The 27248-nt window shown below is 43.2% G+C and overlaps 1 pseudogene; it reads left to right on the top strand.

Annotated features, from left to right (window-relative positions):
• Positions 1–9030: 9030 nt before the first annotated feature.
• On the top strand, positions 9031–18615 carry LOC121531477 (annotated as a pseudogene).
• Positions 18616–27248: the final 8633 nt, after the last annotated feature.

Here is a 27248-nt window from a genome sequence, read left to right as displayed (position 1 = left end):
CATCTACGAATACCTCTGAGGAAACGACAACAGCCACCACCAAAGCCCCTACCACAACAACAACCACAACCCCTACCACTACCCCAACAACAACCACAACAACAACAACAACAACCCCTACCACAACCCCTACCACTACCCCAACAACAACCACAACAACAACCCCTACCACTACCCCAACAACAACCCCATCTACGACTACCTCTGAGGAAACGACAACAGCCACCACCAAAGCCCCTACCACAACAACAACAACAACAACTCCTACCACTACCCCAACAACAACCACAACAACAACCCCATCTACGACTACCTCTGAGGAAACGACAACAGCCACCACCAAAGTCCCTACCACAACAACAACCACAACCCCTACCACTACCCCAACAACAACCACAACAACAACAACAACCACAACCCCTACCACTACCCCAACAACAACCACAACAACAACCCCTACCACTACCCCAACAACAACCCCATCTACGACTACCTCTGAGGAAACGACAACAGCCACCACCAAAGCCCCTACCACAACAACAACAACAACAACTCCTACCACTACCCCAACAACAACCACAACAACAACCCCATCTACGACTACCTCTGAGGAAACGACAACAGCCACCACCAAAGCCCCTACCACAACAACAGGATTCACTGTCATCACAGATTCACCACCCACATCCGCACATCAAACTCAAAAGCTAATCTCAACTTTGACAATACAGACAGAAGGAACTACTACATCAACCCCAACCACAACTCCTACCACTACCCCAACCACAACTCCTACCACTACCCCAACAACAACCCCTACCACTACCCCAACAACAACTCCTACCACTACCCCAACAACAACAACTACCACTACCACAACAACAACTCCTACCACTACCCCAACAACAACAACTACCACTACCACTACCCCAACAACAACTCCTACCACTACCCCAACAACAACTCCTACCACTACCCCAACCACAACCCCTACCACTACCCCAACCACAACCCCTACCACTACCTCAACAACAACCCCTACCACTACCCCAACAACAACCCCTACCACTACCCCAACCACAACTCCTACCACTACCCCAACCACAACCACTACCACTACCCAAACAACAACTCCTACCACTACCCCAAACACAACTCCTACCACTACCCCAATAACAACCCCTACCCCAACCACAACCCCTACCACTACCCCAACCACAACTCCTACCACTACCCCAACCACAACCCCTACCACTACCCCAACAAATACTCCTACCATTACCCCAACAACAACTCCTACCACTACCCCAACCACAACTCCTACCACTACCCCAACCACAACCCCTACCACTACCCCAACAACAACTCATACCACTATCCAAACCACAACCCCTACCACTACCCCAACAACAACCCCTACCACTACCCCAACAACAACTCCTACCACTACCCCAACCACAACCCCTACCACTACCCCAACAACAACTCCTACCACTACCCCAACAACAACCCCTACCACTACCCCAACCACAACTCCTACCACTACCCCAACAACTACTACAACTACCCCCACAACAACCCCAACTTCAACAACAACCACTCCACCCGCTCCTACCAGAACAACAACAAAAACAACCCCTACCACTACCCCAACTACTACCACAACAACAACCCCATCTACGACGACCTCTGAGGAAACAACCACTAGGCCAACAACTACCCCAACAACAAGCACCACAGAAAGTCCAACAACCACAACTAAGACAACAACCCCATCCACAACAACAAAGGAAATTACAACTGGTCCAGAATCAACAACACCCACAACAACCCCTACCACTACCCCAACAACAACCACAACAACAACCCCTTCCCCCACAACAACCCCTACTTCAACACCAACCACTCCACCCACTTCTACTCCACACTGCCTGATCTGTGAATGGTCAGACTGGATTAACAATCATTATCCTTCAACTGGACCAGAAGGAGGAGATTTTGAAACCACAGATATTTGCATTGAACCCAAAGAAGTACAATGCAGAGCCAAAGAAAACATTGATGTTCCTTTGGCCGACCTAGGTCAAAAGGTTGAATGCAATCCCTCGGTTGGACTGATATGCCGCAACAAGGATCAAGGCATCCCACCAATATGCTACAACTATGAAATCAGAGTCAAATGTTGTGTTGATGTTTGTGGGAATGAGACAACTACCACCTCAGAAAGGACCACAACACCTACTACCACTGAAATAACAACCACTAGGCCAACAACTACCCCAACAACAAGCACCACAGAAAGTCCAACAACCACAACTAAGACAACAACCCCATCCACAACAACAAAGGTAACAGAGGAAGAATCAACAACACCCACTACCACTACACCAACAACAACTACTACTACTACAACAACAACAACAACAACCACCACAGAAAGTCCAACAACAACTAAGTCAACAACATATTCCACAACAAGAGAAACAACAGAGGAAATTACTACCACTACCCCAACAACAACCACAACAACAACCCCATCTACGACTACCTCTGAGGAAACGACAACAGCCACCACCAAAGCCCCTACCACAACAACAACAACAACTCCTACCACTACCCCAACTACTACCACAACAACAACCCCATCTACGACTACCTCTGAGGAAACGACAACAGCCACCACCAAAGCCCCTACCACAACAACACCCACAACAACCCCTACCACTACCCCAACAACAACCACAACAACAACCCCATCTACGACTACCTCTGAGGAAACGACAACAGCCACCACCAAAGCCCCTACCACAACAACAACCACAACAAACCCTACCACTACCCCCAACTACTACCACAACAACAACGCCATCTACGACTACCTCTGAGGAAACGACAACAGCCACCACCAAAGCCCCTACCACAACAACAACAACAACTCCTACCACTACCCCAACTACTACCACAACAACAACCCCATCTACGTACTACCTCTGAGGAAACGACAACAGCCACCACCAAAGCCCCTACCACAACAACACCCACAACAACCCCTACCACTACCCCAACAACAACCACAACAACAACCCCATCTACGACACCTCTGAGGAAACGACAACAGCCACCACCAAAGCCCCTACCACAACAACAACAACAACAACTCCTACCACTACCCCAACAACAACCACAACAACAACCCCATCTACGACTACCTCTGAGAAACGACAACAGCCACCACCAAAGCCCTACCACAACAACAACAACAACTCCTACCACTACCCCAACTACTACCACAACAACAACCCCATCTACGACTACCTCTGAGGAAACGACAACAGCCACCACCAAAGCCCCTACCACAACAACACCCACAACAACCCCTACCACTACCCCAACAACAACCACAACAACAACCCCATCTACGACTACCTCTGAGGAAACGACAACAGCCACCACCAAAGCCCCTACCACAACAACACCCACAACAACCCCTACCACAACCCCAACAACAACAACTACCACTACCACTACCCCAACAACAACTCCTACCACTACCCCAACCACAACCCCTACCACTATCCAAACCACAACCCCTACCACTACCCCAACAACAACTCCTACCACTACCCCAACAACAACTTCTACCACTACCCCAACAACAACCCTACCACTACCCCAACAACAACTCCTACCACTACCCCAACAACAACTTCTACCACTACCCCCAACTACTACCACAACAACAACCCCATCTACGACTACCTCTGAGGAAACGACAAACAGCCACCACCAAAGCCCTACCACAACAACAACAACAACTCCTACCACTACCCCAACTACTACCACAACAACAACCCCATCTACGACTACCTCTGAGGAAACGACAAACAGCCACCACCAAAGCCCCTACCACAACAACACCCAACAACCCCTACCACTACCCCAACAACAACCACAACAACAACCCCATCTACGACTACCTCTGAGGAAACGACAACAGCCACCACCAAAGCCCCTACCACAACAACAACAACAACAACTCCTACCACTACCCCAACAACAACCACAACAACAACCCCATCTACGACTACCTCTGAGGAAACGACAACAGCCACCACCAAAGCCCCTACCACAACAACAACAACCTCCTACCACTACCCCAACTACTACCACAACAACAACCCCATCTACGACTACCTCTGAGGAAACGACAACAGCCACCACCAAAGCCCCTACCACAACAACACCCACAACAACCCCTACCACTACCCCAACAACAACCACAACAACAACCCCATCTACGACTACCTCTGAGGAAACGACAACAGCCACCACCAAAGCCCCTACCACAACAACACCCACAACAACCCCTACCACAACCCCAACAACAACAACTACCACTACCACTACCCCAACAACAACTCCTACCACTACCCCAACCACAACCCCTACCACTATCCAAACCACAACCCCTACCACTACCCCAACAACAACTCCTACCACTACCCCAACAACAACTTCTACCACTACCCCAACAACAACCCCTACCACTACCCCAACAACAACTCCTACCACTACCCCAACAACAACTTCTACCACTACCCCAACAACAACCCCTACCACTACCCCAACAACAACAACTACCACTACCCCAACAACAACCCCTACCACTACCCCAACCCCAACTCCTACCACTACCCCAACCCCAACTCCTACCACTACCCCAACTCCTACCACTACCCCAACCCCAACTCCTACCACTACCCCAACCCCAACCCCCTACCACTACCCCAACCCCCAACTCCTACCACTACCCCAACCCCAACTCCTACCACTACCCCAACCCCTACCACTACCCCAACCCCAACTCCTACCACTACCCCAACCCCAACTCCTACCACTACCCCAACCCCTACCACTACCCCAACCCCAACTCCTACCACTACCCCCAGCCCCAACTCCTACCCCAACCCCAACTCCTACCACTACCCCCAACCCCCAACTCCTACCCCAACCCCAACTCCTACCACTACCCCAACCCCAACTCCTACCACTACCCCAACCCCAACTCCTACCACTACCCCAACCCCAACTCCTACCACTACCCCAACTCCTACCACATTATGTTTTTGCACATATAAAAAACAATATTTCCCTGCTGGTAAGTGATAGCTTCCTTCATTAAAATGATCAAATCTGACTACATAATGCATTCATACACTTCATTTAATATCTATTTGTTACTAATAATATGTTTTTGTTTAGGTTCCTTGATATACAACGAGACTGACGGGGCAGGCTGGTGTTTCACCTCTTACTGTAACTCAAGTTGTATTGTTGAGAAACAAGCCAGACCATGTCCATCTCCGACCCCAACTACAGTCAGCACTGTCTCAACTACAGTCAGCACTGTCTCAACTACAGTCAGCACTGTCTCAACAACAACAGAAGCTACACGTTCTACAACATCTAGATTGTCCCCGACTACACCTTCCATAGGCTGTGAATATGTCAATCCACCAAGAAAGGTAATGAAATAAAGTTTCAACAGAATAATTGTGTTTCTCAGTTCATAGTGTTGTGTAGTACGTAGTGTGTTTCTCAGTTCATAGTGTTGTGTAGTACGTAGTGTGTTTCTCAGTTCATAGTGTTGTGTAGTACGTAGTGTGTTTCTCAGTTCATAGTGTTGTGTAGTACGTAGTGTGTTTCTCAGTTCATAGTGTTGTGTAGTACGTAGTGTGTTTCTCAGTTCATAGTGTTGTGTGAGTACGTAGTGTGTTTCTCAGTTCATAGTGTTGTGTAGTACGTAGTGTGTTTCTCAGTTCATAGTGTTGTGTAGTACGTAGTGTGTTTCTCAGTTCATAGTGTTGTGTAGTACGTAGTGTGTTTCTCAGTTCATAGTGTTGTGTAGTACGTAGTGTGTTTCTCAGTTCATAGTGTTGTGTAGTACGTAGTGTGTTTCTCAGTTCATAGTGTTGTGTAGTACGTAGTGTGTTTCTCAGTTCATAGTGTTGTGTAGTACGTAGTTTGTTTCCTTTCAGAACTAAAACATACCTTTTCGACTTTAGGATGGTGAAACTTGGAAAACAGGCAACTGCACAACTCAAACGTGCAACAGGGGTGTAATTACCACAACGTTTGTGGTCTGTGAGTCTGTACAACAGCCTGTGTGTGAAAATGGATTTCCACCAGTGAAAGTCTATGACGAATCAGGTTGCTGCTATCACTACGAATGTCAATGTAAGTTCAAAACACAATGATTTTTAATTATCTTATCTCCTTCTACAAATACTTCATACTCCAAGTTTACTTGTTTTAAAGACATCCGGCAGTGATTTTTGAACTTTCCTGTTGAAAAGCGATATCCCAAGTATTAATACAGTGAAGTACACACACTAAAGGGTAAACAAATACAATGTGTTTTGAACAAAATAGTGTTTTTTAGACACAACTGCAACTTCAAGGAGTTGGTCTGATCAAGGGACGCAACTTTGGTTTTTTAAGTGGGGGGGGACATAATAATAATAATAATAATAATAATAATAATAATAATAATAATAATAATAATAATAATAATAATCATCATCATCATCATCATAATCATCATAATCATAATCATAATCATCATAATCATAATCATCATAATCATAATCATAATCAAGATATCAGTAACAATAATAGTAATAATAGTGACAATAATAATAATAATAGTAATAATAATGTTAATAGTAATGATAATAATAGTTATAATAATAGTGACAATAATAATAATAGTAATAATAATGATAATAATAATAGTAACAATAAAAATAATAATAATAATAATAATAATAGTAATAATAATAATAATAATCATCATCATCATAATAATAATAATCATAATAATCATAATCATAATCAAAATATCAGTAATAATAATAGTAATAATAGTAATAATCATGATAATAGTAATGATAATAATAATACTAGTGACAATAATAATAACAATAATAATAATAATAGTAATAATAATGGTAATAGTAATGATAATAATAGTAATAATAATAGTGACAATAATAATAATAATAGTAATAATAATGATAATAATAATAGTAACAATAATAATAACAATAATAATAATATTGATAGTAATAATAATAATAATAGTAATAATAATCATAATCATAATAATCATAATCATAATCATAATCAAAATATCAGTAATAATAATAGTAATAATAGTGACAATAATAATAATAGTAATAATCATGATAATAGTAATGATAATAATAGTAATAATAATAGTGACAATAATAATAATATTAATAGTAATAATAATAATATTAATGATAATAATAGTAACAATGATAATAATAACAGTAATAATAATTGTGACAATAATAACAATAACAATAATAATAATAATAGTAATAGTAATAATAATGCTAATAATAATGCTAATAATAGTATTAATAATGCTAATAATAATAACAATAATAATAATAGTAATAATAGTGATAATAATAAAAATAACAATAATAATAATAATAGTACTAACAGTAATAATAATAGTAATAATAGTGACAATAATAATAATAGTAATAATCATGACAATAGTAATGATAATAATAATACTAGTGACAATAATAATAACAATTATAATAATAATAGTAATAATAATAGTGACAATAATAATAATAGTATAATTATTAATAATAGTAACATAATAATAATAATAATAATAATATTAATAGTAATAATAATGATAATAATAGTGATACTAATAGTAATAATAATGATAATAATAATATTAATGATAATAATAGTAATAATAATAATAATAACAGTAATAATAATAATAATATTAATAATAATAATAATATTAATAATAATAGTTAATACTTTTATTATCCAGTCGGATAAATTCTCCAATATCCTACCCGACCGCTCGGAGGCGTCCGCATGGTCCTAAAACATACTGTTGCCTCGTTTTGTATCACATTCCAATATATATATTTTTTTTAAACTGGAGGGTACAAAAATGCAATATCAGAACGTCCCCAGTGAAAGTTGCACCTCTGGTCTGATCTGATGGTGACATTGTGATGTTTTCAGCCTCCCCTCTTGCTTGTGCCATGTCATGAGGATACCTAGACCACCTGTTGTGTTCAGTAAATCAGGTGTTAAATGAGGTGAAAAGGAGACTGGAGTAGGATTTTTAACTCTTGTATTGATGAGTGATCTATCTATTTGGTACCGTTTCTCTGTTTCATCTCTCAGGTATATGCTATGGATGGGGAGACCCTCATTACGTCACATTTGATGGGCAATATTACAGTTTCCAGGAAAACTGCACCTACGTTTTGATTAAAGAAATAGTTCCTCGACATAACTTCAGTGTCATCATCGACAACTACAACTGCGATCCGTCTGGACACGTGACCTGCCCTCAGTCTCTGATTGTCCATTACAAGTCCTATATAATCGTTCTTACTCCGAAGAGATTAACCACGACAAAAAATGTGGTAATTATAACTGTGCTATGTACACACTTATACACTTTTTAAAAGTGCACTTTGATATAGACATTCATTGATATAGATATTCTATGATATAGATATTCTTTGAGATAGATATTCTCATACCACTTTAAGACTGAAAATAATCTAGCTTCATATTTTGGTATTATTTACTTTTTTGTAACGTGGGGTATTGATAAATAGGCATATCTGATCCTGCCGACTACCACAAATATCATTTGTTAGTTAATAGTTATTTAGTAACATTACATAATGGTTAGCACTTTGATGATGCCATCACGTTAACTCAAAAACCATCATCAAGGTAACCGAAACATTCCCAGGACATTTCAAAGAATTTCATTTTATTGACAAAAGATTAAATGAATTGACAGAATACCACCTCTTATTGTGAGTTCATTTAGTTCTGGAAACCGTTCATATCTTATCTACTGTGTTGTAATGTTATTCTGTTCTCTATTGTCATTAATTATGTTATGTTTTTCCTTCTCATTCACAAGGTGTACATCAACGGAAATCAGATCTTCCCGACCTTTTCTAATGAAGACCTCATGATCACCAGCACTGGGATGGAGTTACTGTTGACTATCCCTGCCATTAAAGCACAAGTGATGTTTAAATCCTTTATGTTCAGTGTAACCCTGCCAAACTCCCTATTCCACAACAACACAGAGGGACAGTGTGGTAAGTATGTAGGCTTTGTCTGTATCCCAAATGGCACACTGTTCCCCAATGCACTCCTTTCAACCAGGGGATAGGGTCCCATTTGGGATGCTGACATGATGTAGACAAAATACACTTGTAGTATAAATCAGAAGAACAGCTTGTAGTACTCTGTGAGTAAACTGAACCTTATTGGCGATGATTTGATGTTATTTTGTTGCATGTTATTGTGTTTCCATGGCATTAAAAAGTTCACTGTACAGTTGCAATGATAGCGTAACCAATTAAAATATACTGTGTAGGTATGCTTAAAGTTATGAGCGGCTGTTTCTAACATCAAAGAACCTTTGTTTCTTTCTCATTCCCATTTTTATTTCACCTTTTTAAAGGCACCTGTGACAATATCAGGAAGAACGATTGCAGATTACCGAATGGACAGATTGATCCATCATGTCCTGGGATGGCTCATCAATGGCAGATTCCTGATGATAAAAAACCCTATTGTAAACCGAAATCCCCTACCCCATCTACCCCAACTACCCAATCAACCAAACATACCTTACCTACCAAACCGATGCCACCTAGCACACCTACCCCTACGCCTCCAACCTGCCCGTCAGGAAAGACAGCAATCTGTGACATCATACTTAGCCCGTAAGACATGTGACCTTCTAATAACACACTGAGCCAGCGATATTACAAAGACACGTGAATCTGATTGAGGTTGCTAGTTTTGACACTGTATACATAAAAGTCTGTAAACTTTCCAGTAATGGGTTGTTGTTCCATAAAGTATAACCAAACTCATAATGAAACTTACCTTACAGACTTTTTATGCCATATCAAAGTTTTATAGAGCATTCATGAAGTCTTCATAAACACTACATAGATGCTTCACTAATCATTTAGCCTGTAAGGCATACAGTAATCAAATATTTCAAAGTGATCTGTCGTGACATGTTATGTGCCCCATTTGGGTTAGGCCTATATAATAACTTAAATGGGTTCTTTATTCTGGAAGGGTCTTTGAACAATGCCATGACGTTATCCCACCACGACCCTTCTTCGAGGCCTGTAAGTTCGATGTCTGCCACATGCCAAATATTTCAATCGGCTGCTCCAGCCTGGAAACCTACGCCGTGATGTGTGCAGGAGCTGGAGTCTGTGCCAACTGGAGGAACTCAACTAATGGAAAATGTGGTAGGGAGGGAATTTCATATAAAATAAGGACTGTGTCCCAAATGGCATCGTATTCCCTACATAGTGCACTACTTTTGACCAGGCTCTTGCCAAAAGTAGCGATCTATGTAGGGAATACGATCCCATTTGGGATGCAGACAAGATGTTAATAAGATTTTAAATAATTATAATAATTGTATGATTTATCATAACGAATTGTATTTTGACAACCTGCATTTACAAACTGTTTACGTACTGTTTTGTCTTTCATTCCATCTTGAACCATATTACAGAACTGACCTGCCCTAAAACCAAAGTGTATAAGGCATGTGGCCCTACTATCCAGCCAACATGCAATTCAAGGTATCCATCTCATTCCCATCTCATTATTTTACACCACTACCTAGTGTACATGCATTCTTAAAGGTTTCCATTCCGTTTTTCTCCCTAGTCTGTAACGCATTGTTTTCCCTTATTATAGATACAATGACAAATATGTGCATTCATGTGAGGGAGAACAAAACAGCCTTGACATTGTATGTGACACATTCATGGAGGGCTGCTTCTGCCCCGAGGGTACCATCTTGTTCAACACGTTATCTGACACCTGTGTTCGTGACTGTGGTAAGGATGTGTCACCGTTTGAGGAATACATTGTTTAATTGTGTCTCAAAGTACCACCATGTATGACTTGAAATCTTATTTTCCCTTCAAGGATGCACTGGACCTGATGGAAATCCCAAACAGGTAAGAATGTAGATCGATTCATTGTGGTGTACATCAGAAGAAATGGTGCGACAGTATATACAACCGAAAATGGTTCAACGGCTCGCTTCACATTACGGCCCTCAAAAAGGTTCTGTATAGAACCCCATTTCTTATTTTCTTCAGTTTACTAGTTTCATTGGGGCTTGTTAGTGGTCCAAGCCCTGAAGGGGAAGCTGGAAGCCCTATTGTTATTATCAATCAATCAAATGTATTTGATAAAGCCCTTTTATCATCAGCAGTAGTCACAAAGGGCTTTACAGATACCCAAGCAGTAAGCAATGCAGAGACAGGAGCACAGTGGCTTTACAGATACCCAAGCAGTAAGCGATGCAGAGACAGGAGCACAGTGGCTTTACAGATACCCAAGCAGTAAGCGATGCAGAGGCAGGAGCACAGTGGCTTTACAGATACCCAAGCAGTAAGCGATGCAGAGACAGGAGCACAGTGGCTTTACAGATACCCAAGCAGTAAGCGATGCAGAGACAGGAGCACAGTGGCTTTACAGATACCCAAGCAGTAAGCAATGCAGAGACAGGAGCACAGTGGCTTTACAGATACCCAAGCAGTAAGCGATGCAGAGACAGGAGCACAGTGGCTTTACAGATACCCAAGCAGTAAGCAATGCAGAGACAGGAGCACAGTGGCTTTACAGATACCCAAGCAGTAAGCAATGCAGAGACAGGAGCACAGTGGCTTTACAGATACCCAAGCAGTAAGCAATGCAGAGACAGGAGCACAGTGGCTTTACAGATACCCAAGCAGTAAGCAATGCAGAGACAGGAGCACAGTGGCTTTACAGATACCCAAGCAGTAAGCAATGCAGAGACAGGAGTATAGTGGCTTTACAGATACCCAAGCAGTAAGCAATGCAGAGACAGGAGCACAGTGGCTTTACAGATACCCAAGCAGTAAGCAATGCAGAGACAGGAGCACAGTGGCTTTACAGATACCCAAGCAGTAAGCGATGCAGAGACAGGAGCACAGTGGCTTTACAGATACCCAAGCAGTAAGCAATGCAGAGACAGGAGCACAGTGGCTTTACAGATACCCAAGCAGTAAGCAATGCAGAGACAGGAGCACAGTGGCTTTACAGATACCCAAGCAGTAAGCAATGCAGAGACAGGAGCACAGTGGCTTTACAGATACCCAAGCAGTAAGCAATGCAGAGACAGGAGCACAGTGGCTTTACAGATACCCAAGCAGTAAGCAATGCAGAGACAGGAGCACAGTGGCTTTACAGATACCCAAGCAGTAAGCAATGCAGAGACAGGAGCACAGTGGCTTTACAGATACCCAAGCAGTAAGCAATGCAGAGACAGGAGCACAGTGGCTTTACAGATACCCAAGCAGTAAGCAATGCAGAGACAGGAGCACAGTGGCTTTACAGATACCCAAGCAGTAAGCAATGCAGAGACAGGAGCACAGTGGCTTTACAGATACCCAAGCAGTAAGCAATGCAGAGACAGGAGCACAGTGGCTTTACAGATACCCAAGCAGTAAGCAATGCAGAGACAGGAGCACAGTGGCTTTACAGATACCCAAGCAGTAAGCAATGCAGAGACAGGAGCACAGTGGCTTTACAGATACCCAAGCAGTAAGCAATGCAGAGACAGGAGCACGGTGGCTTTACAGATACCCAAGCAGTAAGCAATGCAGAGACAGGAGCACAGTGGCTTTACAGATACCCAAGCAGTAAGCAATGCAGAGACAGGAGCACAGTGGCTTTACAGATACCCAAGCAGTAAGCAATGCAGAGACAGGAGCACAGTGGCTTTACAGATACCCAAGCAGTAAGCAATGCAGAGACAGGAGCACAGTGGCTTTACAGATACCCAAGCAGTAAGCAATGCAGAGACAGGAGCACAGTGGCTTTACAGATACCCAAGCAGTAAGCAATGCAGAGACAGGAGCACAGTGGCTTTACAGATACCCAAGCAGTAAGCAATGCAGAGCAGGAGCACAGTGGCTTTACAGATACCCAAGCAGTAAGCAATGCAGAGACAGGAGCACAGTGGCTTTACAGATACCCAAGCAGTAAGCAATGCAGAGACAGGAGCACAGTGGCTTTACAGTTACCCAAGCAGTAAGCAATGCAGAGACAGGAGCACAGTGGCTTTACAGATACCCAAGCAGTAAGCAATGCAGAGACAGGAGCACAGTGGCTTTACAGATACCCAAGCAGTAAGCAATGCAGAGACAGGAGCACAGTGGCTTTACAGATACCCAAGCAGTAAGCAATGCAGAGACAGGAGCACAGTGGCTTTACAGATACCCAAGCAGTAAGCAATGCAGAGACAGGAGCACAGTGGCTTTACAGATACCCAAGCAGTAAGCAATGCAGAGACAGGAGCACGGTGGCTTTACAGATACCCAAGCAGTAAGCAATGCAGAGACAGGAGCACGGTGGCTTTACAGATACCCAAGCAGTCAATGCGAACAGGAGCACAGTGGCTTTACAGATACCCATGCAGGCGAGCACAGTGGCTTTACAGATACCCAACAGTAAGCAATGCAGAGACAGGAGCACAGTGGCTTTACAGATACCCAAGCAGTAAGCAATGCAGAGACAGGAGCACAGTGACGAGGCAAAACTCCCTAGAAGGCAGGAACCTGGGGAAAAAACAAGAGAGGAGCCAGGCTCTGAGGGGTGGCCAGTCCTCGTCTTAATAACTTTGAAGTCTCTGCTAACAATGTTTTGTTTTGTCCCAACACAGTTTGGTGAGACTTGGAACAGTAACTGCCAGAAGTGCGAGTGTAATGCTGACACACTGAGTGTCCGGTGTGAACCAGTGAAATGTCCGCCCCAAGAAGTTGCTACCTGTAAGAAGTACGGTGAGGTGTTTGTCAACAAGACAGTGGACTGCTGTCAAATAAATACATGTGGTGAGTAGAGACAGTATTTCAGTTTAGACTAGGTAGAGCCACCTTAACGTACTACCAGGTAACCTGGGTACAGGTCTGTTGGTGCTAAATGTTTGGCATATGACATATGCTGCCCTTTTACTCCACCCCATTCCACTGGCGGCTGAATCACATCACATGTGGCTTACTACACCACAGAAACCCCTCTAACCAGACAGTGCAGGGCATGGTCACTGAATTAAAGGCCAACTACACCACAGAAACCCCTCTAACCAGACAGTGCAGGGCAGGGTCACTGAATTAAAGGCCAACTACACCACAGAAACCCCTCTAACCAGACAGTGCAGGGCATGGTCACTGAATTAAAGGCCAACTACACCACAGAAACCCCTCTAACCAGACAGTGCAGGGCAGGGTCACTGAATTAAAGGCCAACTACACCACACCTCAAAAGTCATGCCCTGTTGTGGTTTAAGCATTAAAAGTGTGAAAAAAACTGGGGGAAACCAGAGAAAACTGGGGGAAATCAGAGAAAACTGGGGGAAATCCCAAAAAATTGGAAAAACAAAACCAAGAAAACTGAAATTTTGAGAAAACCCCCCAGAAATAAGCAAAACATTTAAACATTACAATATTAGAATTACAATACAGTAGATTTTGAAAGGCCTCACCAATGTGTTCTGCTGTCATGACCACACTTTAGAGTGTCTCATCCTGCAGCACAGCATTCTGGGAGAAGTTGAGGTCAGGTCCAACATTGACTGTGCACCCCAAGAGGGAAATAGGTTGGGCTATCCTAGAAATGTTTTAGTGAAATATAATATATATAATTTTGCATATGCTTTTATCCAAAGCATGAGTACATTTTTACGTATGGGTGGTCCCGGGAATCGAACCCATTATCCTGGTGTTGCAATACTCTACCAAGATGGATGACTGTGTAATAAATACTTAGTGAAGCCTCCATTTAATTATTTATAAAGCCTTTATTAAGCAGTGCTTATGCCACCCTATATAAAGCACATCTTTGTCACATTTGACATTGGTGGTTATGTCATACAGTTATGCCACGTTTATGAACCCTTTATAGAGCATGACATACGGTCATAGAAGATTTGTAACACATTTATGTAGTGTTTATGAAGCCTTTATACTGTAAGCTGCACGTCATTTGAAGAGGGACCGAAAGGTTAATAGCTGACGTGCATAAAAACGGTGCCTCCATGTACACACCACAAATGCCTTGTTTGCTAAGTTCGTCGTATTGTACAGTGCTCTCCGTTACTCTGTTTTTGTATCAGCATTAGCACAGTACACATGATCACAATTCTAGCTCCAAGATGGCGGCAATTTAAAAAACCCAAAAAGTAGATTGTGCTGATTTACTGGCACATTGGACCATCTCATTGGACCATCTCATTGGACCATCTCATTGGACCATGTCATTGGACCATGTCATTGGACCATGTCATTGGACCATCTCATTGAACCATGTCATTGGACCATCTCATTGAACCATGTCATTGGACCATCTCATTGAACCATGTCATTGGACCATATCATTGGACCATCTCATTGGACCATGTCATTGGACCACGTCATTGAACCATATCATTGGACCATCTCATTGAACCATCTCATTGAACCATGTCATTGGACCATCTCATTGGACCATCTCATTGGACCATCTCATTGGACCATATCATTGGACCATCTCATTGGACCATCTCATTGAACCATCTCATTGGACCATCTCATTGGACCATGTCATTGAACCATATCATTGGACCACGTCATTGGACCATGTCATTGAACCATATCATTGGACCACGTCATTGGACCATGTCACGCGCTGTAATGTAACATCTGTGTATAGTGGTAACATGGTGCAGGTATCAACAACTGTCTGACCCTTTTATTGTGTGTTCTTTCAGTGCCCAAACCTGTCTGTGTCCACAATAATACTGAATTCACGGTGAGCAGTAACACTTCTTTTGATATCAGAGCAGTATTACAATAAATCATTTGTAAAAAAAATTATAAAATAAACCTAAATATTGATGTACCAATCACAGATTGCCCCTTTAAGTCGTCTTGAGAGCCACTGAGGACCCAAGCTTTATGTTTTGCTACAGCACATGATACTAACTCTTGCTTGCACTCTCCAGCTTGGTGAAAATGTTCCCAGCGGCATCTGTGAGGAGTGCAAGTGTGGCCCTAAAAAGGATCCAGTCTCCGAGCTATATGTTGTTGAGTGTGTCCAAATCAACTGTTCCACCACCTGCCAAACGGTACTGTACTCGGGATAATGGCCAACTCGGTTTAACATTTTACATGGTAGGCTATACAGTTTGATATGAAGGACATCCGCTAATGATGCCACCTTGTTGATTCCCGTCCAGGGTTATGAGTATAAAGTCGTACCTGGGGAATGCTGTGGAACATGTGTCCAGAAGGACTGTGTTGTAGCTCTACCAAACGGCACATCTCACATCATTCAGGTGACACCGATGAGATAATTCACCCAAATTAGATTATTATTAATATCAGGTATCTTTGTGATATCACAAATGGACGAATGACGTCACTAATGAGAACTTATTATAAGTGCTTACAAATGTTTATAAATGCATCATAAATGTTATAGGTCTAAATGCTTAAGAATTGTGATGCTTGTTTACATTTTCAAACCATGAAGTACTTATTTCTGAAAAGCTTATAAATTATTTAGCAACGCTTATTTATTTAAGTTTTTATAACGTGCAGCATTAACTTACCGACATCTCTTTCCTGCTACCTGACAGCTTGGGGAGTTTTGGTCGCTCCCTAGTGACCGCTGTGTGACGTATTACTGCACAAAGAGAAACGACCAGTTCATCGTTGTGAAAACCAAATTGGAATGCCCAGTGTTCAGTCCAGAAGACTGTGTCCCTGTAAGTAGATGAGAAAACTGGTTGAATGTGTTTCTTTAAAGTAAAGTAACTATATCTAAATATGCTGTTTGCTTCATAGGATAGTAACTTGTAGGTTATATTGAATTTACACCCTAGTAACATTTCATATATGATCATAGTTTTCCATTATAACATCTATACTGTGTTCTCCAACTCAATAGACTGTAACTAGTCATATCCAAATTTAACTGTACACTATTCTTTTTGACATCAAAGGGAACTGAGAAAACTGATGCAAATGGCTGTTGCACATCCTGTAAGTAACAAAACAACTGATTTATTTAAATATTCATGATTTGTGTCTTTTTTGTTCATACATCAGATCTAGTAGTCAAACATAATCTCTTGTGAACATAATCTCTTGTGAACATAACCTCTTGTGAACATAACCTCTTGTGAACATAACATATTGTGAACATAACATCTTGTGAACATAACATCTTGTGAACATAACCTCTTGTGAACATAATCTCTTGTGAACATAACCTCTTGTGAACATAACCTCTTGTGAACATAACCTCTTGTGAACATAACCTCTTATGAACATAGCATCTTCTGAACATAACCTCTTGTGAACATAACCTCTTGTGAACATTACATCTTGTGAACATAACCTCTTGTGAACATAACCTCTTGTGAACATAACCTCTTGTGAACATAACCTCTTATGACACAATAAATCAATGTTGAGTTACTGTAGATGAAACTGAATGCAGATATGATGAGAGTCTGATGGTTCTGGAATATATAATAATCTACTGGATATAGTTCTATTTCCATAGCCAGAAAACCAGACTCTGTTTTGTGAGGACATTCCAGTCCTTGTGCTCAGTTTCATTGCCAAATACGCATGACAAGGCGTGGCAAGGAGTTCAATTATAGCTAAAACCAGGCAACTTTTTCAAGTAGCTCAAAGTCCAAGCACTTTACATAGTAAGGGGGAAACTCACCTCTTTAAAATGTCCTCCCTAACTCTGTCTCCCTCCCCAGGCACTCCAATCAGTCACTGTGATGTGAAGAACACCACCACCTACCTAGAGGTGAAAAACTGCAGGTCTACTGTGCCCGTGGAGATCGCAGCCTGCGGGGATCCTGTGGAACGTCTTCTATGTGAGTAAAAACTCAAAAATAAGCACACACACACACAGAAACAAACGCAACATGCATTTGGGTCTTGCAGAAATGTGTACGGGTGGAATTGGATTGAAGGGTGAGAATTCAATGGGAGTTTACCTATTGCAGAATGAATTGGGACTGTTTCTAACAGTGTTGTTATGTCCTGTTTGCTAGGTACTCTGCAGAGAAAAACACCTTGATGCACTCCTGCTCCTGCTGTCAAGAGATGTCTACCAGTGAGAGGGAGGTGGAGATGGTCTGCTCTGACGGGAAGAAGTTCATGCAATCCTACATTTACATTGATAAGTGCGGCTGCCATGAAACTGAGTGTGACAAGCAGAACCACTTAGATTAGGCCTAGAAGTCTTTTAAAATGGCCGTATCAATTTTCCTATTTACATTAACTGCATGGAATATTAAATACCTTTATCTATAGGGAACCAATAGGGTCTGACTCATTATCATATAGGCTACTTTCATGAACTGTATGTCCTTTCTCTCTACACTATCATATAAATGATTCATGTTGTCTAACTTTTTTCTGAAATGTATTAAACTGATTAAGAAGCATGCAGTCATTATCTTTCTCATTTTATTTCATATTGTTTAGTGCATCAATGTGCGACTAGGTAAAAAGTACAGATATGATTTAATAAAGAACACATTCATTATATAAGTGCTACTATTAAAGGGGCAATCTGCGAATCAAACAATAACAAAGTAGGCGCCCCGCCACTGTTTTGGCAAAAAGCTGAAGGATGGGGCTGGAGGAATGTAACCAGTCTCAAATTCATAGACAGAGCCATGGATGCAAGGACTGACCATCCATGATATCAACATTATAGTTTTAACCATGTTTTGAGGATATATAGTGTTTGTTAACAATGATGTTGTTTACGAACAAAGGAATAAAGCAATGTTATATTTGGGGTTCTGATGGGCTGCGACTGTTGAACTAAGCTCATTGGGCATTTATAAGTTATATTTTTCAAGAATCAATGGGTTTTATCAATTTAAAAGACCAAAAATGTATGTAGCAATCACAGATTAGTCACTGAAATCTGCAACATTGATTACCTGTTCCAATACATTGATGTCAAAATGTCACAAGAACCATACCCACTGGGCACAGACGTCAATTCAACATTGGTTCAACATCTATTCAACATCTACAGTGAGGGAAAAAAGTATTTGATCCCCTGCTGATTTTGTACGTTTGCCCACTGACAAAGACATGATCAGTCTATAATTTTAATGGTAGGTTTATTTGAACAGTGAGAGACAGAATAACAACAACAAAAATACAGAGAAACGCATGTCAAAAATGTTATAAATTGATTTGCATTTTAATGAGGGAAATAAGTATTTGACCCCTCTGCAAAACATGACTTAGTAATTGGTGGCAAAACCCTTGTTGGCAATCACAGAGGTCAGACATTTCTTGTAGTTGGTCACCAGGTTTGCACACATCTCAGGAGGGATGTTGTCCCACTCCTCTTTGCAGATCTTCTCCAAGTCATTAAGGTTTCTAGGCAGACGTTTGGCAACTCGAACCTTCAGCTCCCTCCACAGATTTTCTATGGGATTAAGGTCTGGAGACTGGCTAGGCCACTCCAGGACCTTAATGTGCTTCTTCTTGAGCCACTCCTTTGTTGCCTTGGCCGTGTGTTTTGGGTAATTGTCATGCTGGAATACCCATCCACGACCCATTTTCAATGCCCTGGCTAAAGGAAGGAGGTTCTCACCCAAGATTTGACGGTACATGGCCCCGTCCATCATCCCTTTGATGCGGTGAAGTTGTCCTGTCCCCTTAGCAGAAAAACACCCCCCAAAGCATAATGTTTCCACCTCCATGTTTGACGGTGGGGATGGTGTTCTTGGGGTCATAGGCAGCATTCCTCCTCCTCCAAACACAGCGAAGTTGAGTTGATGCCAAAGAGCTCGATTTTGGTCTCATCTGACCACAACACTTTCACCCAGTTCTCCTCTGAATCATTCAGATGTTCATTGGCAAACTTCAGACGGGCCTGTATATGTGCTTTCTTGAGCAGGGGACCTTACGGGCGCTGCAGGATTTCAGTCCTTCACGGCGTAGTGTGTTACCAATTGTTTTCTTGGTGATTATGGTCCCAGCTGCCTTGAGATCATTGACAAGATCCTCCCGTGTAGTTCTGGGCTGATTCCTCACCCGTTCTCATGATCATTGCAACTCCACGAGGTGAGATCTTGCATGGAGCCCCAGCCGAGGAGATTGACAGTTCTTTTGTGTTTCTTCCATTTGCGAATAATCGCACCAACTGTTGTCACCTTCTCACCAAGCTGCTTGGCGATGGTCTTGTAGCCCATTCCAGCCTTGTGTAGGTCTACAATCTTGTCCCTGACATCCTTGGAGAGCTCTTTGGTCTTGGCCTTGGTGGAGAGTTTGGAATCTGATTGATTGATTGATTCTGTGGACAGGTGTCTTTTATACAGGTAACAAACTGAGATTAGGAGCACTCCCTTTAAGAGTGTGCTCCTAATCTCAGCTCGTTACCTGTATAAAAAGACACCTGGGAGCCAGAAATCTTTCTGATTGAGAGGGGTCAAATACTTATTTCCCTCATTAAAATGCAAATCAATTTATAACATTTTTGACATGCGTTTTTCTGGATTTTTTTTGTTGCTGTGTCTCACTGCTCAAATAAACCTACCATTAAAATTATAGACTGATCATTTCCTTTGTCAGTGGGCAAACGTACAAAATCAGCAGGGATCAAATACTTTTTTCCCTCACTGTATTCAACATTGGTTCAGGGTCATTTCATTGAAATGACGTGAAACTACGTTGATTTAACCAGTGTGTGCCCAGTGGGCAGTATATTATTAGAAACAAAATTAGGGTACACAATATTTATGCAGTCACTCACTGGCGAACTTACCATGAGGTGTTTCTATACGGATGTTATTGAATGTAACAAACTGGCGACCTACCTGTCATTTCCAGAGATCCGCTCATTGACAGTAATAACATCAATCTACCTTTTGTTTAGCCAATTCTATCTCAATTAATGTGTCTGTCATTTCAAAATGTAGCTAATAATCACCTAAATATTTGTTTATTTATTGACATTTAGATTGCATTTTTAGCCGGAGAGAAAGTTTACAGCCAGTTGAACTTTTGATTTAAGAGCGGAGAGCTGAGCTGTTGGTCCTGTTTCGATTGACTGACTCTGAAGTTTGTGAAGGTAAGGGGAGTTGGAACTATGAATCCAATTAGGTTGACGTCTGATAGAAAATATGATTGGGATGTTGTTGATGCTAAAGTGTTAACAGATGGGAGCTTGCTGGTGTTCTGTAAGTACATGGAGCAGAGAGATGGGAGCTTGTTGATGTTCTGTAAGGACATGGAGCAGAGAGATGGGAGCTTGTTGGTGTTCTGTAAGGACATGGAGCAGAGAGATGGGAGCTTGTTGGTGTTCTGTAAGGACATGGAGCAGAGAGATGGGAGCTTGTTGGTGTTCTGTAAGGACATGGAGCAGAGAGATGGGAGCTTGTTGGTGTTCTGTAAGGACATGGAGCAGAGAGATGGGAGCTTGTTGGTGTTCTGTAAGTACATGGAGCAGAGAGATGGGAGCTTGTTGGTGTTCTGTAAGTACATGGAGCAGAGAGATGGGAGCTTGTTGGTGTTCTGTAAGTACATGGAGCAGAGAGATGGGAGCTTGTTGGTGTTCTGTAAGTACATGGAGCAGAGAGATGGGAGCTTGTTGGTGTTCTGTAAGGACATGGAGCAGAGAGATGGGCGCTTGTTGGTGTTCTGTAAGGACATGGAGCAGAGAGATGGGAGCTTGTTGGTGTTCTGTAAGGACATGGAGCAGAGAGATGGGAGCTTGTTGGTGTTCTGTAAGGACATGGAGCAGAGAGATGGGAGCTTGTTGGTGTTCTGTAAGGACATGGAGCAGAGAGATGGGAGCTTGTTGATGTTCTGTAAGGACATGGAGCAGAGAGATGGGAGCTTGTTGGTGTTCTGTAAGGACATGGAGCAGAGAGATGGGAGCTTGTTGGTGTTCTGTAAGGACATGGAGCAGAGAGATGGGAGCGTGTTGGTGTTCTGTAAGTACATGGAGCAGAGAGATGGGAGCTTGTTGGTGTTCTGTAAGTACATGGAGCAGAGAGATGGGAGCTTGTTGGTGTTCTGTAAGTACATGGAGCAGAGAGATGGGAGCTTGTTGGTGTTCTGTAAGTACATGGAGCAGAGAGATAGGAGCTTGTTGGTGTTCTGTAAGGACATGGAGCAGAGAGATGAGAGCTTGTTGGTGTTCTGTAAGGACATGGAGCAGAGAGATGGGAGCTTGTTGGTGTTCTGTAAGGACATGGAGCAGAGAGATGGGAGCTTGTTGGTGTTCTGTAAGTACATGGAGCAGAGAGATGGGGAGCTTGTTGGTGTTCTGTAAGGACATGGAGCAGAGAGATGGGAGCTTGTTGGTGTTCTGTAAAGACATGGAGCAGAGAGATGGGAGCTTGTTGGTGTTCTGTAAGGACATGGAGCAGAGAGATGGGAGCTTGTTGGTGTTCTGTAAGGACATGGAGCAGAGAGATGGGAGCTTGTTGGTGTTCTGTAAGGACATGGAGCAGAGAGATGGGAGCTTGCTGGTGTTCTGTAAGTACATGGAGCAGAGAGATGGGAGCTTGTTGGTGTTCTGTAAGGACATGGAGCAGAGAGATGGGAGCTTGTTGGTGTTCTGTAAAGACATGGAGCAGAGAGATGGGAGCTTGTTGGTGTTCTGTAAGGACATGGAGCAGAGAGATGGGAGCTTGTTGGTGTTCTGTAAGGACATGGAGCAGAGAGATGGGAGCTTGTTGGTGTTCTGTAAGGACATGGAGCAGAGAGATGGGAGCTTGTTGGTGTTCTGTAAAGACATGGAGCAGAGAGATGGGAGCTTGTTGGTGTTCTGTAAGGACATGGAGCAGAGAGAGATGGGAGCTTGTTGGTGTTCTGTAAGGACATGGAGCAGAGAGATGGGAGCTTGTTGGTGTTCTGTAAGGACATGGAGCAGAGAGATGGGAGCTTGTTGGTGTTCTGTAAGTACATGGAGCAGAGAGATGGGAGCTTGTTGGTGTTCTGTAAGGACATGGAGCAGAGGGATAGGGAGGTATAAGGTGTTGAGAGGCGTGCCTGACCAAGCAAGGGTAGTATAAGGTGTGGTGGAGGTGTGTGGGTGCTCACAGTGTGGGCTATGGTGGGTATGAGGCAATGAAACATGGTGGGAGTAGAGAGAAGGGTGTCATGCTGAGGCAGTGAGGTGGTCCAGGACCAGGAGATACAGGATCAAGGGTGATTAAGGTAGGCATATGGAGCAGTTTCAGTGCCAACAGAAATTGTATTAGAATTCCATAATTTAGCAAAGTTTTAAATAAACTAGAAAATTGTGTGTGCACATCCCGGCCAGCCAAACCCCTCCCTTCACCCGGACGATGCTGGGCCAATTGTGCGCCACCTCATGGGTCTCCCAGTCGCGGCCAGCTGCGACACAGCCTGGGATCAAACCCGGGTCTGTAGTGACGCCTATAGCACTGTGATGCAGAGCCTTAGACCGCTGCGCCACTCAGGAGGCCAATTATGAATTTATATCAGGATATTGAATTTGAATGTAATATTTTTGAATTTGTAACACACAAATTGAATTCATAACCTTAACTTGTATTTCATGATTTTAAACTGAATTGAGTGAATATTGCATTCAGTTTTCAAATTCAACTTCAATTTAATATTCAAATTAAATATTTATATATTCATTTTCAATATGGTAGATATTGCATTCATTGTCTGTGTATCAAGTTTACAAACTATAATTTCAAGTTAATCAAAGTTTCATATATTCAACTTCTCAGATGCATTCAGATTCAGTTTTCAAATTCAGTTCTCTAAATTACATTCAAAACCAGAGACAACATCCTGGTACTTTGCCAGCCAGGAAAGGTAGAGGAGAGCAGGTAGAATTAAATGCTCACTGTGGTCGACAGAAGCTTCTGGCAGTTTCCGAAGCCAATGTGGCATGTTGAATTTATTTTCTTTCTATGAATTTGGCTCTAGCATTTGAACCGTTTTGGCTATAAGCTATGATAACCCAATTCCTGAAAGCTAAGACTCTCTGGAATATGGATGTGCCTTCTGATCCCCTCTATGGTGATCACAGGCTGCGTTAGAAGGGAGTGTCACAATTATCCCTGTCGTAGCCCTTCTAAGGATAGCCTTTCTAATCTATTTCATCTTGTGACTGACTGGGTTCGAACCAGGTCTCCCGCGTGTCACAAGACTGTGCTTAGAATCAGAGGTCAGGAAGGCCCAGGTGAACTAGCAGACGGTTGTGGCTGTCTGTGTCTATGTGGAGAAAGCGTACAATATGATGTGGAATGAGGGGTTGCTAATCAAGCTTGGTCTTATGGGGGTAGGAGGAAGAACGTACAACTGGATAAAGGACTTCCTGTTTGGAAGGCCTATCCAGGTGAGGGTGGGGAAGTCTTTATCAGGAAGCTACTTGGTGGATAACGGTACACCGCAGGGGAGCGTGATTGGTCTTCTTTTGTTCTTAATCATGATCAAAACGCTGGCAATTAGACCTACTGGCTAAGGGAAACCCTTTCCCATCAGATTGATTTGCTGCAGAGAAAAGTCTGTGCATAAATAGGTAGTGCACATAAAAACGGTGGTTAAATTCCCATGTACCGAATAAAAAAATACAAGTTAAATGAGTTTCCATGGCATTTTCAACTCAAGGCATACGGTCACTAAAGATGGTACGTGTAGTGAATGTGCCCACTCTGGTATATACTCATGTGCACTCTAGCCAACAGATTACAGATACAGCGCAGGTATAGTCTACTACAGGATGAGAAGATTATGGACAAAAGTGCAATACGACGTTCTGCGTCGAGGCTGATGTCCAGCGGGTCTGTTCGGGGGGTCGACCCAGAGGTCAGGGAGCGGGACGAACCGGACGGTTATGGTGGAATGCCTGAATCGTCTCTGGGTCGAGGATGTCCTGGTCGGGGACCCAGGACCAGTCTTCAGGCCCATAACCTTCCCAGTCCACTAGATAGTGGATGTGACCTCTCAGGCGTTTGGAATCAAGGATGGCCTGAATGGCGTAGGCAGGTTCCCCTCCGACGTCCAACGGTTTGGGGCGCACTGCGGGTTGATACTGGAGGATGAAGAGGACTGTAGGGGACCGGTTTTAACAGAGACACATGGAAGGACGAGGAGATTTTATAATGACGGGGTAACTGGAGGCGGTACGTGACAGGGTTGATGCGATGGGTTATCTTGAAGGGACCAGTGAAGCGAGGACAGAACTTTTTGCAGGGGAGGCGGAGCCGGATGTCTCTGGTAGAGAGCCACACACGCTGTCCGGGGTGAAAGAGTGGCGTAGGTCGGCGGCGTCTGTCGGCAAAGCGTTTCTGGGTATTAGAGACTTCCTGCAGATGCCGGTGAGCGGTCTCCCATACCCGCTCACTATGCCGAAACCAGTCATCGACAGCTGGGACAGTACCAGGCTCCGCCTCCCAGGGAAAATGGGGGGTTGGTAACCAAGGACACACTGAAACGGAGTAAGGTGGAGGGATGAATACATGAGTGAGTTCTGAGCGTATTCGGCCCAGGCCATATACCGACTCCAGTCGTGTGGAGAGGCAGAACATTGTTGGCGGAGGTACTTCCCTATTTCTTGGTTCAGGTGTTCCGTCTGCCCGTTGGTCTGAGGATGGTACCAGGAGGAGAGGCTGAGGGCGACCCCCAGTCGGTCACAGAAGGCTCGCCATACCCGGGAGACAAACTGGGGCCCGCGGTCAGAGATGATGTCGTCCGGAATCCCATACAGACGGAACACCTGTTGGAACATACACTCAACATTGCATCAGTTGGTGTCTAACAGCTGCTGGTACGTAACTCTTCCCAGCTGGTGTCTCAGGAGGAGCCGGGTCAGAGGTTAGGACATCCTGTATGGCAGAGTGAACCTCCCACTGTACCGGTCCCATAATGCAAGAGGAAGGAAGAATGGGTGTAGGGTCGGAGTTACTAGTCGGAAGGTCAAACTGTCGGGAGAGAGCATCAGCTTTTACGTTTTTATTTCCAGGGATGTAAGTAACATGAAAATGGAAGCATGTGAAGAAGAGAGCCCAGCGGTCTGGAGTTTAACCTCTTGGCCCCTCTGATATATTCCAGATTACGATGATCTGTCAGGACGAGAAAGGGATGTTGTGCACCCTCCAACCAGTGGCGCCACTCCTCGAGGGCCAGCTTTGATGGCGAGGAGTTCTCTGTTCCTCACATCGTAATTCCTCTCAGCGGGGGATAACTTCCTGCAGAAGAAGGCACAAGGATGTGATTTTGGAGGTGTTCCCACCCGCTGAGAGAGTGTGTCTCCTACTCCTACTTCGGAGGCATCCACCTCCAGGGTGAAAGGTCGGATCAGGTTGGCGAAGCACAGGAGCTGAGGTGAAGAGGCGTGTCAGTACGAAACCGAGGAAGTTTACCGAGGTTACATGGAAGGTGCTCTTTTCAGTCTTCACTTAAAGGTTATGGTCAAGGAGCCGTTGAAGAACCCTTTGTACATGCTGCATGTGTTCCTTCAGGGAGTAAATCAGGATGTCATCAATGTAGACGATGAGAAAGCGGTTGATCACATCCTGGAAAACCTCGTTCATAAAGGATTGGAAGACGGCGGGGGCGTTAGTAAGGCCGTAGGGCATGACCAGGTATTCATAGTGCCCTGGAGCGGTGATAGAGGCCGTCTTCCATTCATCGCCTTCACGTATACGGACAAGGTTATAAGCACTCCGCAGGTCGAGTTTTGTATAGATGTTGGCGCAGCCCACTTGTTCAAGGGTCGCTGGGATCAGAGGGAAACTGTTCTTGACCTGTAATGTCATTCAGGGAACGGTAATCAATACATTGACGAAGACCACCGTCCTTTTTTTCCAACGAAGAAGAAGCTGGACGCATCCGGGGAAGAAGAAGGACGAATGAAACGGTTTGAATGCTTCATCAATGTAGTTCTCCATTGCCTAATTTTCCGGGATAGATGGGGGGTAAACACGGCCCTTCGGTGGGGACACTCCAGGGAGTAAGTCAATAGCACAGTCCCCTGGGCGATGTGGTGGCACAGTGGAGGCCTTGATTTTGCTGTACTGGGCGTATTCAGATGGTATGGTGGGT

Source organism: Coregonus clupeaformis, unplaced genomic scaffold, assembly GCF_020615455.1.
Source record: "Coregonus clupeaformis isolate EN_2021a unplaced genomic scaffold, ASM2061545v1 scaf0552, whole genome shotgun sequence".
Classification (NCBI taxonomy): Eukaryota; Metazoa; Chordata; class Actinopteri; order Salmoniformes; family Salmonidae; genus Coregonus; species Coregonus clupeaformis.
This window is presented reverse-complemented; position numbering and strand designations above follow the sequence as displayed.